Source organism: Protobothrops mucrosquamatus, unplaced genomic scaffold, assembly GCF_001527695.2.
Source record: "Protobothrops mucrosquamatus isolate PMUCROS unplaced genomic scaffold, P.Mucros_1.0 scaffold1897, whole genome shotgun sequence".
In the NCBI taxonomy this organism is placed as follows: Eukaryota; Metazoa; Chordata; class Lepidosauria; order Squamata; family Viperidae; genus Protobothrops; species Protobothrops mucrosquamatus.
This window is the reverse complement of record NW_015388023.1, coordinates 179,532-188,647: the sequence shown is the minus strand read 5'-3', so window position 1 is coordinate 188,647 and position 9,116 is coordinate 179,532. Positions and strand designations below refer to the sequence as shown.

Sequence of the window (9,116 nt, the reverse complement as noted above, 5' to 3'; positions counted from 1 at the left end):
TGAGTTTTAAATAGGGATAATTTTTAACGATTTTAAAGTTTCAGGGGATTTTTAAGGATAATTTTAATTGATCGGCCTGTTTAAATATTTCTTTTTAATTCGGCTTTTAATTATTGTATTTGTATTGTAGTTTTTACGAGGCTGTTAGCCGCCCTGAGTCCCATGAGGAGAAGGGCGGGGTATAAATTAAATTATAAATGTGCACCAGTACAAGGAAAAAGCAGTATTTAATGTCACCTGATAATCTTTCTCCGAATCACAGCTAAGAATGTAGGTTGGAGGAAAAAAAAATTACTGCATCTGTTAAAATGTGTCTTTCAAAAGGCTAAATGTTGCATAGGCTGCCTATAGGAGCATCTCAAAGCTGCATTATCATAGCTTCAATGGAAATTCACAGTTCACTGATTGCAACTTGAAGGCACGATTTGGATGCCTGAAACAATGGTTGCTGATCAAAACACTGTCATTTAACAAGCTTCAGAACATTTGTCATCCGAGCAGCTTCGAAAACAGTTCCTCTTTATAAACCTTGTTTTCAACAATAAAACATGGAGCAACGATCTCTCTGTATTGACGCCCAAATATCTGAAGTACAGACAGCCTTTAGTTAAGGCTTTCCAATGTGAAGGCATCGATCAGTGTGAGACTATAACTCCCAGGATTCCTAGTCAGCATGATTGGATGGGTGGGGATGATGGAAAATTGTCATCCCTTAAGTAGGGAAAAACATAGATTTTAGCTTACAAGAAGAAGAGCATACCTAGTGCTCTCCCACACCTCTATTCTATAGGTCTCCATTGCAATTCTACATTCAGTGAGAGTGGGGGGAGCATATTTCTGTAAGAAATGGTGTTTTTATTTTCCCTCCTGAAGAAGGAGTCAGAGAAGGATGAGGCCTGGCTTCTTCCCATCCATACTGAAATGATGCGCTCAGAAAAAGGATGAATGGGCCCAATAGTGTAAAAGGAGATGCTGCAGAAGCTGAGAGGCTGCATCATCTTACCGGCCATGACAGGCTGAGTTTGTGCTCCTGGCTGGGCTCCCGAGCTATGAATCTCTCTCACTGTGAGGTCTCGAGGTCCAAACTCTGCTATTAGATCAACCTCTCCTGGCAGACTCTTATTTGTCTTTATACTGCTCAGAGGCAGCTTCTTTGTTGATCTTTGCTGCCACCATCGTTTATTATTAATATTAATGTGCATATTGGGAATAGGAAACCCCCTCTCCTCATCCTCCATGACATCTTTGGGGAGGGGGAGACTTCTTAGTTCCAAGCTATATATAATAATATGACACTGGGTAGGCTTGGAGCCCACGGATATGGGGCAAAAGGCAAAAAGAGTACAATACAAATGTATTTCTCACACTCAGACGCCCAGAGAGAAACATACAAATACATGAGCTCAGAATTAGCTTAAGCAATGTAAGAGGAAGTGCACTGGAGGGCTATTGAAACAGAAGTATATCTCTCTCCCCCCCCCCCCCTTCCCCAATCTGGTGCACTGCTAATACGTTGAACTTTCACTACTCTAGGCCTTGGGAGGCCAAGAAGATTGGAAGGAAGCAGAATGGGTAGATAGTAACATTCATGAATTCATTGTTTCAGTGTTCTGCTATTATATAAAAGTGCTTTGTAGTTCTTGAATCTTGATACTTGAGAAATATGCAACACATGGAACAGAAACTTGTGTGGCTATAACGAAAGTTACACCCAGAGAAACTGTGTTCATACCACATGGCAAGACTTAGCTATCATTTGCTGAATAAACCGCAATTAATTGAAAACTATAAACAATGGTTTAAGAGAACAGTGCCAGGTTCATAGAACACACTAAGCTGAAATGTAAGCTAGCACCTACCAAGCAAAAGCAGAGACAGTAAAGTTCCATTTAGTCCCAATAACATCTATTCTGAACAATGCTTTTGTCTCAGGTCTGTTGCTCGGTTTATGCACCTCTGCATCTTTGCCCTTCCCAACATATGGTGGGTCATGCTGGACTGGGAATTCTGGGAGATGAAGTGCACACATCTTAAAGTTGCCAAGGTTGAGAAACACTCTTTTAAGGGTTTGATTAAAAAAATTTTTTAAAATGTTTCCCCTATGTCAGTGGTTCTCAACCTTTTTAATGCCGCGACCCCAACCGGTCGTAAGTCGAGGACTAAACCGGTCGTAAGTCGAGGACTAAACCGGTCGTAAGTCAAGGACTACCCAACCGGTTGTAAGTCGAGGACTTTCCCTGCCCGGGAGCGCCGCGCATGCGTGGTTCTGCCCCCTGCGCCGGCTGAGGCATGTCTGGCAAGCGGCAGAGACGGAGCAGGCCGACCACCAGCTGGCCCAGCCCAAGGGAGGTAAGGCACCCACCAGAAAAGGGGAAAAAATGGCGGACAAAAAAAATGGCGGACAAAAAAATGGCGGACAGCCTTGCTTGGCGACCCCCGTGAAATGGTCGATCGACCCCAAATGGGGTCCCGACCCACAGGTTGAGAACCACTGCCCTATGTATTTAGAGTAAAGTTTATAGAAATTCTGCAAGGTACACTAGTATTGTGTTGACTGAGAGACTGATGGACTATGTTCATACAACTGGCTATCACTGATTCCTTACCCATGATATATGAATAAATCAAAGTTGTTGGGTCACATCAAATATTTAGAAGGGGTAAAATTTGTACCAAGATCCTCCTACTTTAGAGCCCAGACTCTTAAAAACTAGCATTCTAGTTGCTACTGGGCCATAGATAACAGACAAAAATGAGTAGGTTGCCTTGTTCTGAATTCTCTAAAAAGTAAGTATTCCCATTGCTCATTAAAATCAAATTAAGAGTATTTTACCATCAGTAATTCTGAAAGAGGCAACTCCACCCATTATAGTATTAATGCCAAATCACTGAACTGATGATAAACAACTGGAAGAAACAGGCAGAGGAGGGGGGAAAAAGTGCTATATAATTGATAGCTGCAAAAGCAGAGAAGTCTTGAAAAAGAATCTATGGACTGTAATCTCTGGAGAACCAGTCAATCATTTCAAAGTTATTGTCATCAAATTAGTAGCAACATAGAATTGCTGGCTCCTAATTACATTGCTCTTGAAAAATCACAAAAAATCCAGCTACTGTATAGATGCTGTGTTTCAAGGTGGATATAATGAATGCCGCTCTTTATCTTCCCTTCTCCCCACAAAGTTCCTGGAACATTTCTCTCTCCCCACTCCCATCACCACTACCAAGGTCAGACCGTCTTCAAATTCCTCTTCTCTTTTATGAAACATTTGACTTTAGACCCCTTGGTCTTCTACTGTTCCCCAAAAGGGAAATAAACAGCCAAATCTGAACAACTGCATCACTCTCTCTCTCTCTCTCTNGTAAAAAAAAAAAAAAAAAAAAAAGGTGCCGGAACTCACACACATCATACAACCCGCCTTGCCTACCCTACAAGGTTCTATCCCAAAAAGGTGTCGGAACTCCGTTTTGGGCGTTCTGTGAGAAAAAAAGCCCTGCCTTTTATCATCCTACCCTGTTCCCTAACTTTGAAATGTTTTTTGTCATAGCAGATGACCTTGAAAAAACTAAGCAATATTGGAATATTTAGGTGGGCGGACTCCAAAAAATACCAAGGATTTGGAGAAAACACCCCAGAATGTGGTAATGACATCCTGTTCTTGACTGTTATTAACTCAACCACAGGGATGCATTCAGGTACCACCAGGAACTGAGGTCAGCTGAAGTGACATTCAACTCACTGAAAAAGACTTTTTTTTTTTACATTAGAAAGGAAAGAGCCAAGAGAAAGGCAGTTAAAAGAAGGTTTTATGTGTTTTAAAGTTCAAGGCAATTTAAGAAGCATATGACTCAAGAATAAATATGACAAAGGAGTATGTCAAACTGTGAAAGCAATCCATTATTAAGTCCTATGGAAATGCATGAATCATGAGTAAGAGCATCCAGTTCTAGCCTACTGATCCACGAATGCTCAAGTTCAGTTTCATTATAACGTCAGGATTTGCCATGGCTCCTACTCCTCCCTCCCCACCTCCCCCCATTTCACAATTTCATTCAGAGGGAGGCTTAAAGAAATCAAGTTCATTGCTAATTCAAGGTGATCTTCAGACAAGGCAATCACAGCTAAATAGCTTCTCCAAACTCATTTGGTCATAAATGATGGAATTTTATTTTGTAGGAGTGATCATTATTTTAATATCCTAACCATTTCAGAAAGCAGCCACTTTGATATTTGATATACAGATCAAAGAGCTCTGCAGAGAATTTGATTTTCTTATAATACATGATAGCTGTCCTAGATTTGACAAAGCCCATAAGAGATCACTCTATGGATCGAACCAAAGATTCCCAGTGATACTGGCAATTTTATCTAAATAAATAGATAAAAGGATGGAGATGAGTCAGAATGTTTTCAAATCATGATTTATTACTCTCAATTCACTTAATAATCAGATTAAGTCAAAGCCAACATCCCAAAGTGAACAGAATGGTTCAATGTTCAGAATTTATCCAAAGCCAAACAAGCATCTTGTCATACTAGACATGTTATCCATGGTTTCTAAACTGTCCATGATCACTCCAAATGCTAAGCCAACAATCTCTGCCAACTCATTTTCAATTGCAGAATTTTGGGAATTAAAAATATATACAGGTGGATCTTGTTTAATGACTATTTGAAGTAATGACAGCACTGAAAAAGCAACTTTATGATTAGTGCTTGCATTTAAGACCATCACAGCATCCCCATGGTCAGTGATAGTGGGGGTTTTTCACTACATAATGAACCACTAACTACCAATCCCCTTTGGGCTTAACTTATCAATTTGAATGACCTTGTGCTGTAGCTTTGGCAATATAAATGTTATAGAGTTGTAATGCTTATATTTTATATGGTATGAGGGAGGAGACACAGGGCAAATAAATTGTGCAATTTTACTGAAAAGAAGCTAATTAAGTCTATTATACACAAGATGTATTTATGTTTCATTGATTAGTGGATGGTCTCTCCCTGCTGTTAAGGTTAATTATGCTACTCTCTACCTAGCTGACTTTAAATCCCATTCACAGCACTAGCACATTTTACATACATGCACATATATAGCTATAGTGTACATGCATATTATGCATAGACATACACACACGCAAACTAGCATATACAGAAGATACAGTAAATGATGCACTACAAGTTTACTCTTCCAAGAAAATATTGCCTTCATCCTCACCAGCAGCACTCCGCAGTCAAATCTTTTTGAGTGCTATAAAATCTCTACATAGGTTTGCACAGAGGTGTCTGGAATGGTATGTGAATCAAGATAGTGACCCCGTCACTGGGAGTCAGACAGCATATACATTTAATAACATTATTTTCATATGTTATTGAAGCCACACTCCCTTTCATATGTGTGGTGCATGAGACACATGAGAGAAAAGGGTTGGGGGTCTTGAATGTGTGACCCATCTTGACTTCTTACAGTAAATCTCCCTATAGATGCCCCTGGACCAGGGCATGTGTTATATAATAGTAATGCCTAGAATAATACCCCAAGGGACACGATTGCATCTACTCATCTAGCACTCAAAATGTTGTGTAGTGAGGTCTGAACGCATACATACAATGTGTGGCAACTAAACCTATAATAATGAAATAGTTTGTACTGTGAAGCAGAGTTCTGAATAGCTTACTAGATTCTTTCAGCAAACCAGTTCTTTATGCAAACCTTTCAATTCTATTTATCTTCCAGTTCTGATTGATTGGTACCACCAATCTGATGATCATGCAGATATTTTCATTTAGCAATATCTAGTCTTCAAAACTAGGGAGCATTTCAGCATCCGCTGAATTATTAATAGTAAAGACCTGGCATCTATACAACACCATGTAAGCATTGAAGTGCAATGGGAGATGGAAACAAACCAATGAATGTCAAATTTCGCCACCCTTTCGTCTGCCAAATGATACAGAATTACACTTGGATGAGCAAATCAGTGTTAAAACATGTGCACCAATACAAGGAAAAGCAGTATTTAATGTCACCTGATAATCTTTCTCCGAATCACAGCTAAGAATGTAGGTTGGAGGAAAAAAAATTACTGCATCTGTTAAAATGTGTCTTTAAAAAGGCTAAATGTTCCATAGGCTGCCTATAGGAGCATCTCAAAGCTGCATTATCATAGCTTCAATGGAAATTCACAGTTCACTGATTGCAACTTGAAGGCACGATTTGGATGCCTGAAACAATGGTTGCTGATCAAAACACTGTCATTTAACAAGCTTCAGAACATTTGTCATCCGAGCAGCTTCGAAAACAGTTCCTCTTTATAAACCTTGTTTTCAACAATAAAACATGGAGCAATGATCTCTCTCTATTGACGCCCAAATATCTGAAGTACATACAGCCTTTAGTTAAGGCTTTCCAATGTGAAGGCATCGATCAGTGTGAGACTATAACTCCCAGGATTCCTAGTCAGCATGATTGGATGGGTGGGGATGATGGAAAATTGTCATCCCTTAAGTAGGGAAAAACATAGATTTTAGCTTACAAGAAGAAGAGCATACCTAGTGCTCTCCCACACCTCTATTCTATAGGTCTCCATTGCAATTCTACATTCAGTGAGAGTGGGGGGAGCATATTTCTGTAAGAAATGGTGTTTTTATTTTCCCTCCTGAAGAAGGAGTCAGAGAAGGATGAGGCCTGGCTTCTTCCCATCCATACTGAAATGATGCGCTCAGAAAAAGGACGAATGGGCCCAATAGTGTAAAAGGAGATGCTGCAGAAGCTGAGAGGCTGCATCATCTTACCGGCCATGACAGGCTGAGTTTGTGCTCCTGACTGGGCTCCCGAGCTATGAATCTCTCTCACTGTGAGGTCTCGAGGTCCAAACTCTGCTATTAGATCAACCTCTCCTGGCAGACTCTTATTTGTCTTTATACTGCTCAGAGGATGGTTCTTTGTTGATCTTTGCTGCCACCATCGTTTATTATTAATATTAATGTGCATATTGGGAATAGGAAACCCCCTCTCCTCATCCTCCATGACATCTTTGGGGAGGGGGAGACTTCTTAGTTCCAAGCTATATATAATAATATGACACTGGGTAGGCTTGGAGCCCACGGATATTGGGCAAAAGGCAAAAAGGGTACAATACAAATGTATTTTTCACACTCAGACGCCCAGAGAGAAACATACAAATACATGAGCTCAGAATTAGCTTAAGCAATGTAAGAGGAAGTGCACTGGAAGGCTATTGAAACAGAAGTATATCTCTCTCTCCCCCCCCTTCCCCAATCTGGTGCACTGCTAATACGTTGAACTTTCACTACTCTAGGCCTTGGGAGGCCAAGAAGATTGGAAGGAAGCAGAATGGGTAGATAGTGACATTCATGAATTCATTGTTTCAGTGTTCTGCTATTATATAAAAGTGCTTTGTAGTTCTTGAATCTTGATACTTGAGAAATATGCAACACATGGAACAGAAACTTGTGTGGCTATAACGAAAGTTACACCCAGAGAAACTGTGTTCATACCACATGGCAAGACTTAGCTATCATTTGCTGAATAAACCGCAATTAATTGAAAACTATAAACAATGGTTTAAGAGAACAGTGCCAGGTTCATAGAACACACTAAGCTGAAATGTAAGCTAGCACCTACCAAGCAAAAGCAGAGACAGTAAAGTTCCATTTAGTCCCAATAACATCTATTCTGAACAATGCTTTTGTCTCAGGTCTGTTGCTCGGTTTATGCACCTCTGCATCTTTGCCCTTCCCAACATATGGTGGGTCATGCTGGCCTGGGAATTCTGGGAGATGAAGTGCACACATCTTAAAGTTGCCAAGGTTGAGAAACACTCTTTTAAGGGTTTGATTAAAATTTTTTTTTAAAATGTTTCCCCTATGTCAGTGGTTCTCAACCTTTTTAATGCCGCGACCCCAACCGGTCGTAAGTCGAGGACTAAACCGGTCGTAAGTCAAGGACTACCCAACCGGTTGTAAGTCGAGGACTTTCCCTGCCCGGGAGCGCCGCGCATGCGTGGTTCTGCCCCCTGCGCCGGCTGAGGCGTGTCTGGCAAGCGGCAGAGACGGAGCAGGCCGACCACCAGCTGGCCCAGCCCAAGGGAGGTAAGGCACCCGCCAGAAAAGGGGAAAAAATGGCGGACAAAAAAAATGGCGGACAGCCTTGCTTGGCGACCCCCGTGAAATGATCGATCGACCCCAAATGGGGTCCCGACCCACAGGTTGAGAACCACTGCCCTATGTATTTAGAGTAAAGTTTATAGAAATTCTGCAAGGTACACTAGTATTGTGTTGACTGAGAGACTGATGGACTATATTCATACAACTGGCTATCACTGATTCCTTACCCATGATATATGAATAAATCAAAGTTGTTGGGTCACATCAAATATTTAGAAGGGGTAAAATTTGTACCAAGATCCTCCTACTTTAGAGCCCAGACTCTTAAAAACTAGCATTCTAGTTGCTACTGGGCCATAGATAACAGACAAAAATGAGTAGGTTGCCTTGTTCTGAATTCTCTAAAAAGTAAGTATTCCCATTGCTCATTAAAATCAAATTAAGAGTATTTTACCATCAGTAATTCTGAAAGAGGCAACTCCACCCATTATAGTATTAATGCCAAATCACTGAACTGATGATAAACAACTGGAAGAAACAGGCAGAAGAGGGGGGAAAAAGTGCTATATAATTGATAGCTGCAAAAGCAGAGAAGTCTTGAAAAAGAATCTATGGACTGTAATCTCTGGAGAACCAGTCAATCATTTCAAAGTTATTGTCATCAAATTAGTAGCAACATAGAATTGCTGGCTCCTAATGACATTGCTCTTGAAAAATCACAAAAAATCCAGCTACTGTATAGATGCTGTGTTTCAAGGTGGATATAATGAATGCCGCTCTTTCTCTTCCCTTCTCCCCACAAAGTTCCTGGAACATTTCTCTCTCCCCACTCCCATCACCACTACCAAGGTCAGACCGTCTTCAAATTCCTCTTCTCTTTTATGAAACATTTGACTTTAGACCCCTTGGTCTTCTACTGTTCCCCAAAAGGGAAATAAACAGCCAAATCTGAACAACTGCATCACTCTCTCTCTCTCTCTCT

The 9,116-nt window shown here is 40.7% G+C and overlaps 1 protein-coding gene across 1 annotated transcript in view; it reads right to left on the bottom strand.

The window, feature by feature from the left end:
- TTC9 (tetratricopeptide repeat domain 9) overlaps nucleotides 1-9,116 on the bottom strand; it is a 43,547-nt gene that overhangs the window by 32,156 nt on the left and 2,275 nt on the right. The gene's annotated exons all lie outside the window — the stretch shown is intronic.